Raw genomic sequence first — 19,216 nt, forward strand, 5'->3', positions numbered from 1 at the left:
CAGTGTAGTACCTTATCATACACGCTTTCTAACGTGCCTGTGATATTTAAGAAATATAAAGCTCCATTGCTCATATACGTGAGATTGAGGAGAGTTCAGTTCACTCAAGTAGAGCCTCTGGATATACTGCAGTCTAACTTGCCAAAAAAAAAAAAGCAGTGTTTCCAGCAACTAGTTAAAATTACCAGTGTATGGAAGTCAATTTCCACTCCTGTGAAAATACTTTTTGATGTGAAGTCCTGTGTATCACATTCCTTTACAACAAGATTCACATAATTTTTTTCAGTCTAAAGAAAATTAATAACCAAAAGATTATTCAAGACACTGGTATTAATACCGTCATCTATCCTAGTGATTAATCATTCAAAACAATGCTTGAAAAAATACAGTGATATGTAAAAAGTCTGCGAAATTTGAAGAATGAGCCATTAGTGTTCAGCCTTTCTGTTCCTTCATATTTGATCATTAAATTACAATAGTCAATATAGCAGTTATCAGTGAAACTGGGTCTTTTCCCTCCTTGTTTTGCAAATCATAATCTAGCCACAGATTCCCTGAATTATGTTTGGGGAACCCATTCTCAAGAGTTTCAAGTGTGTATTGTTGGATCTTCATCCAACAGAAACAAGTACATAAAAAAAATGAATGGTCCCTATTATCCTGAGTTTGTGATCGTTCTGGACAATCCATTAACCACGTATCCTGCAAATAGTAACAGATAATAATATGGTGATGTTAGACAGATAAACAGGGGTAATCACTTTTACCATCGTTGTAGCTTTGAAATCATAATTGGGACCTGCCAGGTCAATTAAGCATAGTTCTGCCAGAAATTAATTTTCCAGGTGAGAAAAACAAAACAACGTACATTATAAGCAAAAATATGTCAGTGTCTACCTTGCGGCCTCTAGATAAATCTTCATTTCCAGGCACAGTGAAGAAGTGCCATTCTCCAGATTTAGACAGGTTTGCTTTTCACCTAAACAAACATCTTCCAGTTTGGTGATAGTAGGATCACACCAAACTGATTCTCAAGTCCATGGAATCAGTGCTTTCAATATACTTTCCTTCCGGCTTCTCAGATAAAAATTTCTTCTAAAGTTAAAAAGGCAAAAGACAGATCTAATTTTAATCCAACCATTCTTGCCATAACAGCAGTTTACAATGCCATGTCAAAAGTCAGTATCAAAGCTAGTAATACTATTCCTGTGTAGAAAACATTTTATACTTGAATGCTGGAAAAGCTCTTCAACCCTGCCTCATAACTATTAGCTAAAAGTTTGGAAGATCTACACTTAATGCATAACTTCATGTTTTCTAATAAATTCCTGTTTGTTTTGAAAGACAACAAAACCAAATAATAGAAAATGCTGTCTGAGTGGATTAGATTTTCAGTTTGGAATAAAAATTGTGTCCATTAATGTCTGACAGTTACTGTGCAGGACTGCTGCAACTTAAATAGATATTGCTTCTGAATCACCTCTGAAAAGAGACACTTATCCAGTGGGCTTATTTTGTTAAAAAAAAACAAAGGAAAAACAGAAACAAACACTATTCTTAAAGAATTTCTAAGTGTATCCTATATGTAAAACTTTCTCCATTAGCTTGAAATCAATGTTTTGCTACAGGGAAGTTAATTTCATCTTACATTAAACCAATTATTTCTGCTGACTCGAAAATATGACTTGGAAAATTGTTTCTAGTTGCTATTACTGCTATCAGAAAGATTTCTGTGTTACAGTCTGTAACATGCAAGGAAAGAAACATTTATAGTCTGCTGTGTGGTAGGGTGTCTTTAAAAACAAATTCCTCAGTCTCAGAATTTATCTTGATGTCTATTTATTCAGCTTTTCTAGTTTTTAAAGTGAAGGGAGAAAATTAAGAGGAAATAACCTTGCACTGCTGTGAAGTACACAGAATTCCGAGGTATTATGCAGAGGCATAACTATGGTGGGGGAAACGGAGCTGCTGCTCCAGGGATGAGCTGTCAGGAGGATATAATTCCCAGGTGCTTATGATGTTGCACTGCACTTTTGACATTGTGTTATGAAGCTGTAACAGTATCACTGCTTTATGAATGAATGCCATATTGCATTTATGGCTCAGCTGTAGCTGTTAAGTACTTAATGTGTAGTGTGAGGTGAATGCAAGGTAGTAACTTTAGCAAGCTGCTTTTTACACTTTTAGCAAACAACTTGCTACAGTTGCAGCTGTGATTTTTTATGTTATTTCTGTTAAACTCTAAGAAATGCTTTCTTTTAACTATTTATTTATTGTTGCTTTACCTTGTGTTGATGTGATGTCAGCACAGGCCATCAGTGGGACTAGTTATGGGTCTAATATTTTGTGCTAAAGGAAAAAACCAATGAGGCAGACTGCTTAGCTATTTTGTCTTTCATGGAGAGAAAACATGGTTATATGTTAATGAAACAGATGCTTTCTAAATGCTTAGCTAAGACCAAGTGTAATGTATATGACTCAGAAAGTTCACTGAAATGCTTGAAATGCTTCCCTGCACCCCAACTATGAATACTTATGTATATTCCCACTTCAAAGTTATACCGCTATATAAAAAATAAATACATGTTGAGTTTAACTTTGTTTTGTAGTAATAGTTACTGATACAGCATTCTCTGTTTTATAATTGTTATGAAGGACAGAGGTAACTGTCATACATACCTCTCAACTGTCCAGATTTTTGCAGAATGTCCAGGTTTTTGGCTCATATATTTGGTCTCTTCCTCATAAAATGTGTAGCTTTCTGGCAAATCACTGGAAATTTAAGTCATAAAATAACGACATACATTTGAGTTTCAGGCTTCATATCCTTCAGAAAATACATGCTAAAGGACACCCTGTTATTCTAGCAGCTTTCTAAGTTTATAAGAGCAATATTTAAAATCTGTCCCTATTGTTGGTCCTTTGTACCCCCGTTATCTGTGGCTATGTTCAGATTTCTTGTGCCAAGAGGTTGAGAGGTATGCTGTCATATGATGATTGACTCATCAAGAGAGAGATATATGATCTCAGCAAAACAAAGATGGGGTTATTTCCTCCAAGACTCGTGTGTTTTTAATATCATAACAGGGAAATGACTCCTTCCTAAGACAGGGTATAACCAAAGGTCATGAAATTAGTATTGTTTCAATCTTTTATGTTAGCCAAAAGTGCTCTTACCAATAGCCACAATGTGCTTAGAAATTACTCCTTCTGCAATCCATATTGTGTTGCATGTATTGGTAGCATATCTAAACATATTTATTTATTTATTTATTTTACATTTGTTGACTGGGATAGTCCGACTGGATATATGTCCATTTTCAGCGAAGGCCCAGGGAGAAAAGCTCCAAGATAATAATACACATGAACATAAAATGCTAGTTTCAAGCAGATTACAGTCATAAGCAATACCAGCATTTACCACATATAGTACTAACTTATTATAAAACACTTTACAAAACATAGCATTATTTTCAAAGTTATATATACATTACATTACATTCATGTTTAAGACACATTGAGCAGCAGTTATACAATTGACCCTTCCTGAAATGGAGTGGTAGAAAAAAGTTAGAAGTAGTTGAAGGTAAGCCACCTAAGAAATAGAGAGGTCACTAGTCGAGGTTAGTGTGAGGACATAATCAATGAGTTCTGAAGTATTTCTTGAGTTTGTTTTTGAATTGAGTTAGTGAGGGTTCTAGGGTCAAGTCAGCTGGGAGTCTGTTCTATGTTTTTCCAACAGAGTTGGCAAACAGAGACTCCCCAGCTGAGTAGTTGGATTTGTATGTTTGAACTAGGAGTCTAGTGGATGATCGCAGTGGCCAGTTGCTGGTGGTGTAGGGGCAGATAATATTTTTTAGTGCAGGTGTATTTTCTGGTTGGTAAAGGACTTTATGTGCCACTATTAACTGGTTGAACTGCAGTAGGCTTGGCAGTTGAAACCATCCTAGGCGATTTAGGTTGTGACAGTGGTTGTCCGGTAGGCTGTGCCAGTATCAAATCTGGCAATGTGGTTATAGCAGGATGATAGTTTATTAAGATCTGTTTTGTTTACATTGGAGAATAGAGGTGAGGTGTAGAGAAGAGTTGATATTAGATGGGAACGGGCAATTGTAGTTCTTGCAAGTGGGGTAAGGAAAGGTTTGATTCTGTAAAGAGAGCCAAGTTTTTTATTAATGGTTTTGATAGTTTGACTGATATGTGCATCAAACTTCAGGTTGTTATCAACTATGACACCCACTAGTTTAGTTTGGGCTTCTGGAGAGATGATAGTGCCATTGTTAGCAGTTATGTTGAAGGATGGCAAAGGGGTCCTGCATGTGGGGGAGAAGAGGAGCAGCTTAGTTTTGTTGGGGTTGAGGATTAGATGTTGATCGGAGAGCCATTTTTCCACTGTATTGAAGATATTTTGGGTTAATGTGAATAAAGTAGCTGTGAGGTGTCAGAACAAATCAAGGTGGAGTCATCCGCAGATTGAATGCCAATAGCATCTGGGATGACTGAATGAAGGTCATTGATAAAGATGGAGAAAAGAAGGGGTCCTAGTATCGAGCCCTGGGGAACTCCTAATGTGATAGGCAGGTGAGATGATAGCTTGTCCTGCCATAGGACTGCCTGTTGCCTGCCCTGCAGGTGGGATTGAAACCACTGGAGTGAATGGTTGTTTAACGAGAAGGCCTTCAAGGTATTTATAAGCATTTTGTTGTCAACCATGCCAAAAGCCTTGGATAGATCTAGAAAGAGTGCTGAGGATAGTTAGTTATTATTGCGGTAGACGTACTATTGCTACTACTATTGGAATTATCTAGGTATCTTTCTTCCTCATTGCTCTTGTTTCTGCCTACAAATCCTGATATTTTATGACTTTGCATATCTCTGTATGTGAAACAATGTAATTACTAGGTGCAACAATGTCAATGATTATGTGAGACAATGTAATCACTAGGTGCAACAATGTCAATGATTATGTGAGACAATGTAATTACTAGGTGCAACAATATCAATGATTATGTGAGACAATGTAATTACTAGGTGCAACAATTTCAATGATTAATGCTACTTTTGTCTTGTTCATGGACTGCTATATCTGGTTTTCTCGCATCTAATGGGTGATCCCCTGTGCTATGCAGTTCATCATTCTCTATAATGCTTTGTGGTTCATGTTTCCAATGCTTCTTAATTGCTTCTATAGTGTGTTGTTTGTACAATTCCCAATGCAACAGTCTTGCTTCATGATTGAGCCTTTCAGAGTACAGGCCCTCTACCATGAGTGTTTTACACCCAGCCACAAGATGTGTGACTGTTTCCAATTCTTTATTACAGAACCTACATTTGTCTATTTCTCCCACATGTTCAATGGACTTTATAAAGCAACATGTATGTAGCCCACTATCCTGGGCTGCCATTAATGAAATTTCATATTTTGGTTTCAACTCACCTCTCCTTAAACATTCCTGTGTTAATTCCTGATCAACACAAGGTTGTCCCAGGAGATCTGTATACTTGCCACTATTTTAGATTTTCCCAATTTCTTTTTTCCTCACCTGATCCTTCTTCTTATATTCTTTCATTTTTTGACATATTCTGTTGCTGTCTGATATTTGTCTACTTCTGGTTTGATTAACATTCACACTTGACTCAGGAATGCTTCTACTAAACTAAGCAGAAAGGTCATCTTAGACTTCCTGTCTTACTATTTAAAAAATGTTCACTATGTTGGGATCTAATGAGGTCAGCAGATATGTTTGCAGTCCCACAACTGCAGGTCTATATATGTAATCAATTTCAAGGAGGTCCATACCTCCTTCAAACAGTGGAATATGTAATTTTGGTATAGTATACACTGAATTTTATGGGTCTATATCATATGAGCGAATTGCACAATTTGCGAACACTCAATATCGAACATACCAGACCTCAAACTTCCTCTTGTGGGGGGCTATGCCCCCACAACCCCCGCTAAATATATATTCCAACTCCAAGATCGCACTACAGTGAGGAAAGGGCAAATATCCCATTCTTCACTGTACCACAATCTCAAAAAAAGCACTTTGAGGTCCAGTACGTTCGATATTCTGAGCGTTCGCAATTTGTGCGATTTGCTCATATGATATAGACCCAAATTTTATATATCATCTGATAAGCAAGAACATTTTTTCTTGTTTTCCTGTCAAACTGATCCAATAACTTTTGGGGCCAGCCAATCACACCAAAATTGTATGTTAGAACAGGAAGAGCATAGCTTGGACAATATTCCTAGATGTCAAGGCTGTTTTCAGCATTAGATTTAGTCTTCTGAAGTATGCCTTACTGCATTTAATTCACATCTGCTCATGTTTTATTGTTGATCATTTAATTCACATCTGCTCATGTTTTATTGTCGATCCTTCATCAGTTCCCAAATTAATTGCTTATTTTGTACTTTTCCTTTATATTTATCTGCACATTTTCTAAGTTTTTTCTGCCTGTGCTGTTATCTTTACTTTATTATTTGCAATACTGTACAATAGATCCTGCTCTGTTCTGATACTTTGCATTGCTTTCAACACATCTGTCTTTCTAAGCATTTTTGTCAAACTATTCACACCTCTATATTCTTCTAACAGTGACACTTTTTGTCTTAATTGCTTAATAGTTTTCTGTATTTGATGCTTCCACAATGGCATTTTATTTCTTCCTTTCTCTTATTGTTCTATGCTTTTGTGGCAATACTTTATCTGTTAGTAATTTGGTTGCACAGTAGTATATCCTTTTTACTTCTGTTATATCACATGAAATTCTGTTAATAGTGAGAATTACTGTGCTCATCTCTTTTATTAGACTTTTAAGATTAGCAGTGTGATAAGCTTACTAAGCTGCGGTGGTGCAGTGGTAGTGTTGTTGCCTCATAGCAAGAGGTCCTCCTGTTTGATTCTTGGCTGGCACACCTTCTGTGTGGAGTCTGCATGTCCTCCCCGCAGTCAAGTGGCATCTCGGCTGGCGCACCTTCTGTGTGGAGTCTGCATGTCATCCCCACAGTGAAGTGGCGTTTGAAAGACATGCATGAATGGGTGTGCCTTTGTTGAAGGTTGGGTGTTGGGCTGGCACCTTGGTACTGTAAAAATATACTGCCAATTGTTAGCAGTCTGGAGTTCTGCTGTGGTGACCCCTAACCAGGAAAAGCCAAAAGAAGAACAAATAGTGTGATAAGCTTACTGTTCCATGAATACAGATGCAAATTCATAACTTTGGTATTATAAAAGAATAGTATATTGACCAGAAGAAAACTGTGTGTTCTTGGTAAATGCAAAAACATAAGATTAAATGGAGAAAAGGGTGTCTAAAGTGACAAGAGGGCAATCTAAAGAGATTTCATTATACAAAAAGCACAAAAACGGAAAAATGTGATGGCAGGATCCCAGAGTACTAAATGAGTAAAGAGGATAGTATATCTTTAAGTTTATTACGTCTGTTGTTAGAAAGCCTTATTTATACTCAAAGGGTGAAAAATTAAAGAGTGAACTTCATATTGAATAGTGCTTTGTACATTTATATATACATTTTTAAAGGGACTTGGGGCAGCTAGAAGAAAATCAAAGAAATAAGGCAGGAAGAAGCTGCATTGGGGCCTAACTCTAAACTTACATGAACCAAATCAGTCACACGTTTCCCTCAGTATTTTTGTATAATTGTATGCTCAAAATTAGGACAGTCTTTGCTGTCATTTCAGCAACATGTCAAATGATGATTTCCTTGTTATGAGTATTAACTCCAAAATGTAAATGATGTGAACCGATTTAACTGGAAATAGCTTACAGATAGTGATGGTTATACCAGTTATAGGAGTAAATGTACAATAAGGATAGAAGTGCAGTGCAATAATGCCTTTTTATTTACAGTGAATCAACAGAGTGTATATCCTGTTAGTCACTGGACTCTGCAGATAATATAAATTAGGTTCACGTGATTGCAGTTATATTATTACTAAGAGATTAGGTACAAATTTCAAAAGTCTAGTACTGCTAAATATTTTATAGACATTTGATATGAAGTATAAAGGAAGGACTAGAAAAACAAAATTACTTCTTCTGTTGTCAGGAAAGCACACAACCATATGGAAAACTTATATCATAAATGCAGCCAGGTGTAAAAAATGGTCAACATGATTCCTGTTTTTTAGTAGCAGGAAAATTAACAAGGATGCACATCTGATGTTTCTTACTTTCAGAGGTAAAGCAAAGACAAAGATCTAAATTGGATCATTTACTTGAAAAAGTGAAAAGGATATAAATCAGTCTTCTACTGTTTTATTTTCTTGGGGATATGAATGGGCAAGGCCCCTGCCTTGACGCATGTCAACTTTTGTCAGGCCAACCTCATACATTGCAGCCTTTGGTATATACACAACAGGAACATGTTGGTAACAAATAGATTTGTTTGATCCTGCAGTTTAGGGGCTGAGGCTAATAGTCCTGTCTGCTGTCAGTTTACCCACATGGCAGTTTATTCTGATTATTTAAGTTGCTTGCCCTAATGCAGTCTCCCACAATATGATGACTGCAGTTTTATCACAGTAAAATGATACCTGTATCAAAGTAATTATACTACTGAGATGATTTGGCATGATCACCTCTGAACTGCGGCTAAAATGCAATGTAACATATTATTACCCACAGCTAGTGCTACAATATTCTTGTCTGCTGACTCTTGGGTTAAAAGGTCATATACTATACTGTAGCATACATGCATGTAGGACTGCTTCAATGTTTGTGTTGTCACCTATCCACACCAATGTTATTTTGCATCTCTCTACAATGCTGCCTGGCAGTTTGCATCAGGAAGTGCACAGTACAACTATCCATGTATGCAAAGCTACCATTTTCTCTTCTTTTATGACCTGCAGAACAACCATGGCCTCTTCAGGTGCTGAATGCAACATGGATCCTGCATTCTGCATCAAGGAAAGACAGATCTGCCAACACATCTTGCAAAAGGACCAGTGGGAGTTCCTGCTTTAGTAATATGAGAACCCTCTCACCAAAGCCGATGTCTGGCACCACCTTGCTAAAACAATTAGTGATGCTACTGGCTTCAACCAGACCCGCACTGTCAATGGGTGATAGAAGTTAAGGCTAGAAAGAGACACTACTTTATTGTCATAAGCAATTTGTACTTGGTTTATCGCTGACCATTAGGTCTATCACTTGTAACTGTAAAGCTATACTGTACTGATTACTGTTTGTTTTTATATTTTAGAACAGCCAAGAAAATAGATAATATTAAAGCCTGTTTAAGAAGGTAGAACATTTTTTTTTTTTGGTGGCAGAGTAAATGCATTACAGTGCTACCTGCCCTGTACAGTTTTAATGGCATGTAATGCACATGTATTACCTGTATTACTATATGTTTTAAATATCAATGTCACACTTTATTACTGGATACTAATATATAATGTGTTATTCCAGCTAAAATGACCAACATTGTCATTTACATATACTGTCTCTTGTAAGACAATAGACATTGTCACATATGTATACGATCTCCTGATGATTACCTGTGTATAAAATGTAGAGCATTTCCTCCCCGGCCCGCCACTGAAAAGGAGTCTTGTATTCAGTCAGACTTTCCTGGTTAACACATGCAATAAATACATGTCTATTAATATGACGTATTTGTTTCTCTTTCTTCTTCTTTTTTCCTTTTATCTTCTGTTTCTACAGGATCAGCCATGCTACAGGTTGTGGTGAAGCAGAGGCTACCAAGTTCCCCTTCGGTGACTGTAATTACCACTGTGTTCACCTGTCAGAAGAAGGTGGAGGCATTTCATCTAAGAGTGGTGGGAAAGTGTACCTCTGAGTCACCAGGTGGGAAATGGGGTGACTGGTGAGGACTTAGGTTAATGGGTTACTAGGTTCCAGCACTGACACTTTGGAATGTCTTCCTGCGTATCTGACTGAGTCACACACAGCTGACCATCCATGTCTGCCAGGCCAGAAGAGGTACCATCTTCTCATGATGTCAGCCATGGGGGTAAATAATATAAGATTGACTTTCCATCTTGGCCACAAAGGTCCTTATTACCCCTCCCTACCCCCCATTATTGCATTCCACATTGTAATGTGTCACTCCTCATCCCATGTTTGTAGTCCAGTCCTTACCATCACCAGCTGACCACCCTCTGTCAACATATTTCTCTCCATTGTTACTGCCTCAGATGTCACCCTGTCAGTCTTTCTTTGCAATATATGTTTGTCTACTTCTGCTTCTTTCCTTATACCATCCTTCCTACCCACACTTTTTCCCTGCAACCTTTTCCATCCACATTCTTTAATAAAATAAAAAATGGGTACCTGTTGTGACGTCCCTCTCCAGTGTCAGTGGTGAGGATTCAGGCTCCTTGATTACTGGCCTAGCATGCGGCTGTCACATAATATGTGATGTCCCAAATCTGGGCCAGTAATCAAGGAGCCTGTATCCTCACCACTGGCACTGGAGAGGGACATTCACTTGGAATACAAATGGATACACTCAGTATTTCCATATGCAGACCTCTCTGCATCAAGCACAATTTCCCTTAAGAGCACACAGGAAACACACTCAGTTCAGCATCTAGATTTCTCTATCTGTCTTCCTCTAGATCTCCAGTAAGACTCCCCACTAGTACAGCTGTAGGGTTAATTCCTTAGCCGAGTGTCCAAACCAAGTCCTCCAGCACCCTTTCTGTGAAATCAGTGCTTCGTGTCCCTGCCCCAAGTAGCTGACACACACACTCTTTGAGATTTAATTTTCATACACACACACATACACAACTGGGAAAGGCTGGTACAGATTACCTACTGTGCCGCCTTCTGCCCAGACTATAAGGTAGTTATCACTGCCACCAGTCAGTTACTATAAATCTCTTAAAAGGGTATCCAGTTATACTGAGTGAAGTTAATATTAATACAAATGGTAATGCTGACCAAACAGCAAGGCTTTCAGGAGTGGCCAGAGTTATCACCAAATTACAGCAGGTGAGACAATTCAAATAGGAAGCAAGTAATGAGGAAGTGGGTAGAAAACAGAGTAAGAAATACAAAATAATTTATAATATATGTCTGAAAAGGTAGTAAAAGCAGTTAGTCAGTTCAGATACGGTAAGAGGGGGGAAATGAGAGTAGGGGGTGGAAGAAAGAAGAGGTGGAATTGTCAGATAAGTGGGAGCAACAGATTAGGAGGGGAGAAAGAAGAGGACAAGCTGATGGTAGAAATAGAAAAGAGAAGGATATCAAGTAGGATGATTGCAGTGACATGTCCAGGCACTGTTTGGGTAATTTCTAAGAGCTGTCTTGAAGTCATGAGAATGAGTAATATTTTGAGGACTATGGGAAGCATTTTCCATATTAAAGCAAGAAGATAGCTGCAGAGGGTTTATCCTAATGATTTTTAAGGTTTTCATTTGTAAGATAAATTGTTCCAAGCTTCTGAGGGAGACAGGTGGCTTGTAGAGGGAGACAAGAGTGGAGATGCTAGGGCCAGGAGGGAGACTCACTTGCCATATTTTCTCTATCTTGTACAGCTATGTTCATCTATTTAACCTTTTATACATTTCTGTGTTTTTATATTTTTCTTGCATAATCCGGATTGTGATTTAATTACTTGCTTGTTATTTTTCTTCCTACTGGATTAATCTGTTCTGTGTAAGTATTCCTTGCTTAATTTGTTCTGTGAAATTTTATTGCATACTTTATACTGTGGAGCTTTTCTCCCTGGGCCTACACGAAAAAGGGTACAAACTCAGTTAGGCTATCCCGTTCAACAAATGTCAAATAAATAAATAAATTTATGAAAATATTCTCAAAACATAAATATTTTTCTAAAAGGAACAGCCACAATGAAAAGTTTAAATATATTTAATAATAAGTAATAAAAGAACATGAAAATACTAAGTATATATTTACAGTAAATACCAGAGTTTCAGTCACTGGTAATATTAAAAATAACACCGATGAAAAGTTTCACACAGTTATAGAAAAACAGTAGTAGTAGCAGTTATAGAAAAACAGTATTTAGCTAATCTCACTATCTATTCCTGATTGACTAAAACAATGACTATTCCTACTTACTGAACAGAGCAAGGCAGGATGGGTGAGTGGTCCTTGTTGTCAGATCCAAGATAGAATACAGAATTCTCCTTGGATGTCAGTCTCCTCTAATATTAAAACATTATTTCTGTACAAAATGACATCACATACATCTGATCATCTGAGTTCTGGTTCCCATGCAACACCCCCCACAGAAGCTGTCAGGGTTTAGCAGCTACGTGTTACCATGCACACATATAGAGCATTGCTCAGATGTAGTGCAGCTGCTGGAAGTCATAAAACCATAAAACCATTCTGCTCTTCCTGCAGGAGCTACAACCTATTCTCTAGTACATACATTGCATCTCTGGCTCCCTTCAAAACTGTGGGATAACATCTTTATTACTTAACCCATAAAGTAATTTAATTTCAGATATATTTTTTCCAAAGTCAGGTAGATTAACCTCTTCTCTCCCAGTATATGTTGTTACAATCTATATGTTTAATTCAGTTACAATAATACATGTCCACTTCTTTTCCTTCCAGCAGGGCACACTGCTGATACATTTTAACACAAGTAAACGTCACAAATACATTTTCAGCACAAGCATTTGTACAAATCAGTTTGATATACAAATGACATATAATTATTTACAAAATTCCAGCTAGCTGTGCTGGCATATGTTACAAATCCATTGCCCTACTTCTCCTGGCAAGGCTGGCAGTACCTCCTATCATCACACCTGTACAAAAAGTATACTTTTCTTCCCTCACACCTGTCTTCTTTTCCTGCTGTTCTATGTGTTTATTTGCTTGCTCTTCCCCATTTCTTTTCTGCCTCCACACTGATTCACCATTTATAAATTATTGATAAAATGACTCAGCTGTTGTGCTCTTGTATGAACTGCCCACAGCACCTGTGTTGCAGCAATGTTGTACTTCAATGCACATGTGAGCTTGCATAGTATTAAGAATGCCATCTACCTGCTGCTTTCCTTTGGGTCACATGACCCCACCACCCCCATAGTATGGTCATTGCAACAGGGCAGTTAATATTGTGAGCTCTGTCCGTAGCATGTTGGCACTTTTGCAATATTCATGCATATCTAATTGGTATCAGGCCATGCCACACTATATTCCCTATGCTATTCAACATTATATGATGGCACTATGGTCCTTTCTGAATATCCCAGTATGTGAAAAAATGTATTTAGCACTGTTATGGCCCATTATATTATCACAGTCAGGGAACTAGCATTAAGCTGTCACAAGCAGTGCACAGATTACACACATATATTCAATTCTATGTTACTGATCAGTGATGATCCTGAAGTAAAGCTGCAGCAAATTTGTCACAGCAGTCCAATGCAGGCAGTCCATATATTTGTCTTTTGTCATATGTAGGATGTGGAAAAACTAATAACAGGTGGGTGGGACAATGTGCCCCATTTTAACAACAAATCACATCTTGGTGTAATTGGTCCAAAGAGCTGATAATTGACACAACTCAGTATGTAGTGGGTCTCACAGAAGATACATGAAGGGGTTTATGATGTTATGTGTGTTATAACATTTCTACTGAATCATTGCTAGACATTCGAATTTCATCATTCGGCCTTACATTTTTCATTATAAACAACATTTCATGGTTTCTTTATCAGGTCTTTTGCTAAGTCTTTTTTTTCCATCTTGATGTAGTAAACAAGCATTATTTCTTTCTTCTCTAAAAGTAGATAATTCATCAAAGCCATTCAGACTGGATTGCCGGAATGTGAATCTACATTTACTGTTGTTCTGCAAAAACAGAGAAAAAGGGAGTATATTATCTTTCATATTCAGCAGACCGTTCTCAAGGGTGAGCAAGGATCTATTAGAAAATGCAGACTCATGCAGAACTGTGAAGTTTTCAGTAGTGATAAATTACTAAAATCACTTGTATTAAAACTAAATCTGCAGGGGAATATCTGCACTAAATCTGCTGTGTACCTTAGCTGCCATTTCATTGTATTAAGCAGAATTATTTTAACTCTGTTTTCTTTATTTTAGGCAACCTTTAGTTGAAGGTTATTACAGCACTTAATAATTCCATCATGTATCTACCATTTAAAAAGCTGCTTAGCAACGTCAAGGACAGGAAAACCTATTCCGTGCCTCTATTTAAATAACATCCATTCAGAATTCTTGCCATTACATACTGTAATTATGTATCTCTATAAGCAGCCTGAGCTTGTATCTATCTAAGCAGCCTGAGCTTGTCAAACTCATAAAGACCAACCTTGGACTTAAATGCAGAAAAATAAACGTCAATGGAGTTCATGTTATTTCAGAAATGACAGCAAACATTTTCTAAATTGGCATCTTCAGCCTTTCTAGCCAAACAGACCTACAAACAGCAGTTCTACTCTAGAATGGTTATGAAGTATAAAAGAAAAAAAAGTGAAATACAGCATGGAAAGGGGCTCTTTGCCCTGCACATCAGACAAACTCTGTATAATATGCGAGGCAATGCATTGCTAATTCAGTTTTAGACTCTAGACTGCTAATACAATGTTACTCTGGTATGATCTTACATTATAAGATGCAATGCTTTGTTTATATACACTACTTATTTACTGTGGATGTAACAACATTTGTCATACCTGAGCCATTTTGGACCAGATTGATGCAATTCTGATGCAACCCTTTTTTTAAATTTGAGCCATTTTAACCAAAGGCATGCCTGAAAGCGTCATTGGGCCAGTGCACCTACCCAGTTAATAAATGCAAAATAAAATAAAATAAAATACTGTTGCTAGAATACTATGCCATAGTGAGATGTCATACTACATGCACAGCGCTTAAACAGCTTTGGTTTATGGCACATCAATAACATTTAAGATGCCATTTTCTTTTAAACTTTAAATGGCAGTCATTAGGTACTGTTATTGGCCTGCAAGAACTTTAAGTTATAGTACTTCATGAGTAACAGCATTTGGCAAGCTTATTCGTGGCCACCACTGAAATGCAAAGATGCTTGCATCATTCTGTTAGCACTGAATGTATGCAGTACTGGGGACTAAGCCCATAACTCCTTCACTGGTTCTGCTGCCACTACTGCAAGCTAATCATTTTAAATTCAGAAAGTTTAAGGGAATCTGTTAAACTGGCTGTAACTCATGAGATGAGATGCTCTAGGGCCAAACTTACAACAGAATTAGGTTTACTAAAAACAAGACTCCACTTACAGCTGCAAAAGTCCCAGAAGCAATCCCTAATAAGGTAAGTATTAAAAAAAGAGAGTGAGTGAGTGAGTGAGTGAGTGAGTGAGTGAGTGAGTGAGTGAGTGAGTGAGTGAGTGAGTGAGTGAGTGAGTAGGTGAAAGAGAAACTGAGAAGTTTTTGCTGAACAGAAATAAGTAGTCCTTGACAAGAGTGGGATGTGGTGAGCTAATTGTTCAGTTCAATTTGGGCTCACCTCAACAAGTATTTGTTTGCCTTATATGACTAGAAAAAGGTAAGCATAAGAAAGACCAGGTTTCAGTAAAAGACTCCAGTACTGAACACACATACACACTCAAACACATACGTGTGTGTGTGTGTGTGTGTGTGTGTGTGTGTGTGTGTGTGTGTGTGTGTCTGTGTGTGATATAGTATATATATATATATATATATATATATAGAGAGAGAGAGAGAGAGAGAGAGAAAGAGATAGATAGAGATGTATATATACGGGTTAAGAAACACAATTCCAGCACTATACCAGCAATTTTTTATTTGAAAAGCGATCTGGTACCTCGGCAATTCACCTTCATGGATCACAATTGCTTCTAACTTAAAGCAAGTATATATGCACACACAAATTAATTCATAGCTGTTATCAATTTATTAATTAATTCATCAATAAACATTTAAAGCAATAAATGCATATAATAAATATTTAAAGTTTGATAAATACAATGTTATGAAAAACACATAAACAAGATAATAAATGTATAAATAAATATATGAATTAAATAGCCAATTCCTGACTTAGACGAAAGAGCTTCAAAGTTTTGTATTTTAAAATCATTCTAGTTTCTAATTCAAGTAATTTAACCACAAAATCACCCCCTCTGGACAGGAAGGGCTTTCCTAATACACAAAATTTCAAACTACTATTGGAGCCATCATGTAAATCATGAAAACGTTGTGCAACAGGACTGACTTCATTAAAATCTCGAATATCTTTGAGGTGTTCAAGAACAGGAATTCTCACCATACATTTGATCTGTCCAATATACCAAACATTGGAACATGAACACCCCAAAATATACACCACCCCCGTAGATCTGCAATTAAAATGATGCTTAGGAATAAACATTCTTCCATTAATAATATCTAAATTTATGACCCTATTACAAATACTACAGTGGCCACATGAAAAGGTTCCCAGATGCAAACTGTAGCAATTGTATACACAAAGCTCAGAAAAAACACCAACTGCACCAAACTCCAAAGAATATTCTTCAAACCACTCTTGAAAAATACTGTTTTAATTAAGCGCTTTTCGTCACCTTATTAAGGCAACTTCTTCAGATTAAACTTCAAAACAACACGTAGCCATTAAATAGTGAAATACAGTCACATGATCTTGCCTAAATAGTGTATTGATTCTACAAAAAGTAGTACCTTATTAAAACTTATAAAATATCTTATAAATAATCTTTCATAACTGAAAACTATAATGTCACAATTGTTGTAAACTGCCAACTGTTTACAACTTATAGAAACATTGTCACCACCTGTAAACCTTAAATATTTATGTTAAAGGTGTTTATATAAAAGGTATATGATAACAAAATATATATATATATATATGTATACCCACACATAAAAAAATATATATATATATATGACGTTTATGCAAAAAGATAATAGTATAAATAAAACATACCAATGACCTGAAAAAATGTGTGAAATTGTTTACTTTCTTTCTAAACTTTTAAGTTTTAAAAGACATAGTATATTACAATGGTCATTTAGACCCGGTTCCACAAAAGCAGTTAATCTGATTTGCCATGTCAATTCACATTCTTCAAGAATTAAATTATAAGTGCCACCTCGAATGTTAGACTGAACTTGGTCTATTGCCATAAAACTAAATTTATACCCACTATTTGCCATACAGTGCCTAGCCAAGGCATTTTCGTTTTTGTTTGTATTTATTGCATAACTGTGTTCATAAATTCTGTCTCTTAGTCTACGCTCTGTTTTCCCAATGTAAAAAACTTTACATAAGGAACACAGTGCAACATAGACCACTATTTTTGAATTACAGTTTAAATTGTGTTTTATTTTGTACTTCGTTCCATTAATGGTAAATGAGTTGACTGTGGTACCAAATTTACAAATACTACAACAACCGCAGGTAGACATACCTGTAAGTCTGTTGAACATCCTGCTAGTAGTAGACTCTAATATAGATTTTAAATTAGTTCCTCTCTTAAAAATGATTTTAGGGGTGTTGTTTAATTTTTCTGCTAACATTTTATCATGTCTTATAAGCTGCCAGTTTTTATGTATTATAATTCTGATAAGTATACTGCCGGAGCTGAATGGAGTAATAAAACTGTTTTCAAATAAACTTACTAGTGTTCCATGCCCTGTCATGCCAGACTCATGGTCTTCACCAGCATCAATAGTGTCCTTTGGCCACAGTTCATAAATGTCTGACCTTTTACAACAACTTAAAATGGGTATAATAAACTTGTTAGCCCTTCTCAGGCATACTTCACTAGTAATTGCTTCAACCAAGGACGCTGGATATCCCCTCTGTTGGAACATACCCCCAAGGAAATTACATTCATCTTCAAAGTCATTGTCGCAAGACACCATCCTAGCAGCCCTTATCATTTGGCCTTTGACTATAGACCACTTTTGTGATAAGGAATGTGAGCTAAAGAAGTGTAAAAATGCATTACAATATGTGTCTTTTCTGTGAATTCTTGATATGTACCTATTGTTGCCTACATCCTTAATTAATTTCACATCAAGATAATCAATACTGGACACCTGAAAGTTGGATGTAAATTTGAGGAAACTGGTAGAGCTGTTAAACTATTCAAGCAATGCATTTACTGTATCTACATTGCCTCTAAATACAATGAACATGTCGTCAAGAAACCGTGTATAGAATTTAATGTAAGCCATATAAGTAATATTATTGAACACATAATTTTTCTCCCAATATGCCATCACAATATTGGCAAAACTGCCACCACAGGGAGAGCCCATAGCAACTCCCTGTTTCTGTAAATAGAGGTCATTTTGGAAAGAAAAATAGTTGTTAGTCAATATAATATCCAATAATACTTCTACCAGATAGATTTCTTGGCTAGAGTCTCTTTTACTATGAAGGAATAAACTGGTCCATTCCATCCCTTCTAAGTGGGGGATTGATGTATAAAGTTCTTTCACATCAATAGTTATAAAGTTGTTATATTCATCAAAATGCAAGTCATTGTGCAAGAACACCCAAGAATCTTTACAAACTTAGGTTTCGGTGATTAAATATTTCTTTAGTATACTATCCACCACTTTGGCACAAGGATACGTGATAGAACCACGACCATCTATTAGAGGTCTAAAGGGTGGGTTTATCAAGTTCTTGTGTATTTTAGGTATTGCAAATAAAACATGAATTTTTGGCCATGATATCAATTTTGGCTTCTATGAATAAGTCATTAATATAACCTTTTATTCGCTTATAAGCGACATTTACTTCATTAATTGAGGCCTTATCATAAGCCTCATTATCCAATGTTGCCTGTACTCTACCAACATAACCCACTGAGTCAAATAAAGCTAGACCCCCACCTTTATCAGGTTTAACAGCTCTCACATGTAATGATTTAAACAAGTTTAATGCAAGTTTTTAATCATATGTGGTATTTTCAACGTGTGGTTTTTTTAGAATAACCTGTTATAGTTGTTAGAAAAGAATCTCAAGTCCAATTCAGTCATGATTTCAAACATGTTCAAAGTGGGGTGAAGTGGGGGGTTATACACACTAGGTACCTGAAAGGGCTTGTCAGATATGTCCAAATTACCCATGAGAACTTTTAAATTAAGTTTCCTTACAAACAGTTTCAAATCTTTCACAGTTTGAACCATGTCAAACTGTCAGCTAGGCACAAACGTGTTACCTTGCGCTAATAG

This window comes from Protopterus annectens, chromosome 6.part0 (genome assembly GCF_019279795.1).
Source record: "Protopterus annectens isolate FY-2018-M chromosome 6.part0, PAN1.0, whole genome shotgun sequence".
In the NCBI taxonomy this organism is placed as follows: domain Eukaryota; kingdom Metazoa; phylum Chordata; order Ceratodontiformes; family Protopteridae; genus Protopterus; species Protopterus annectens.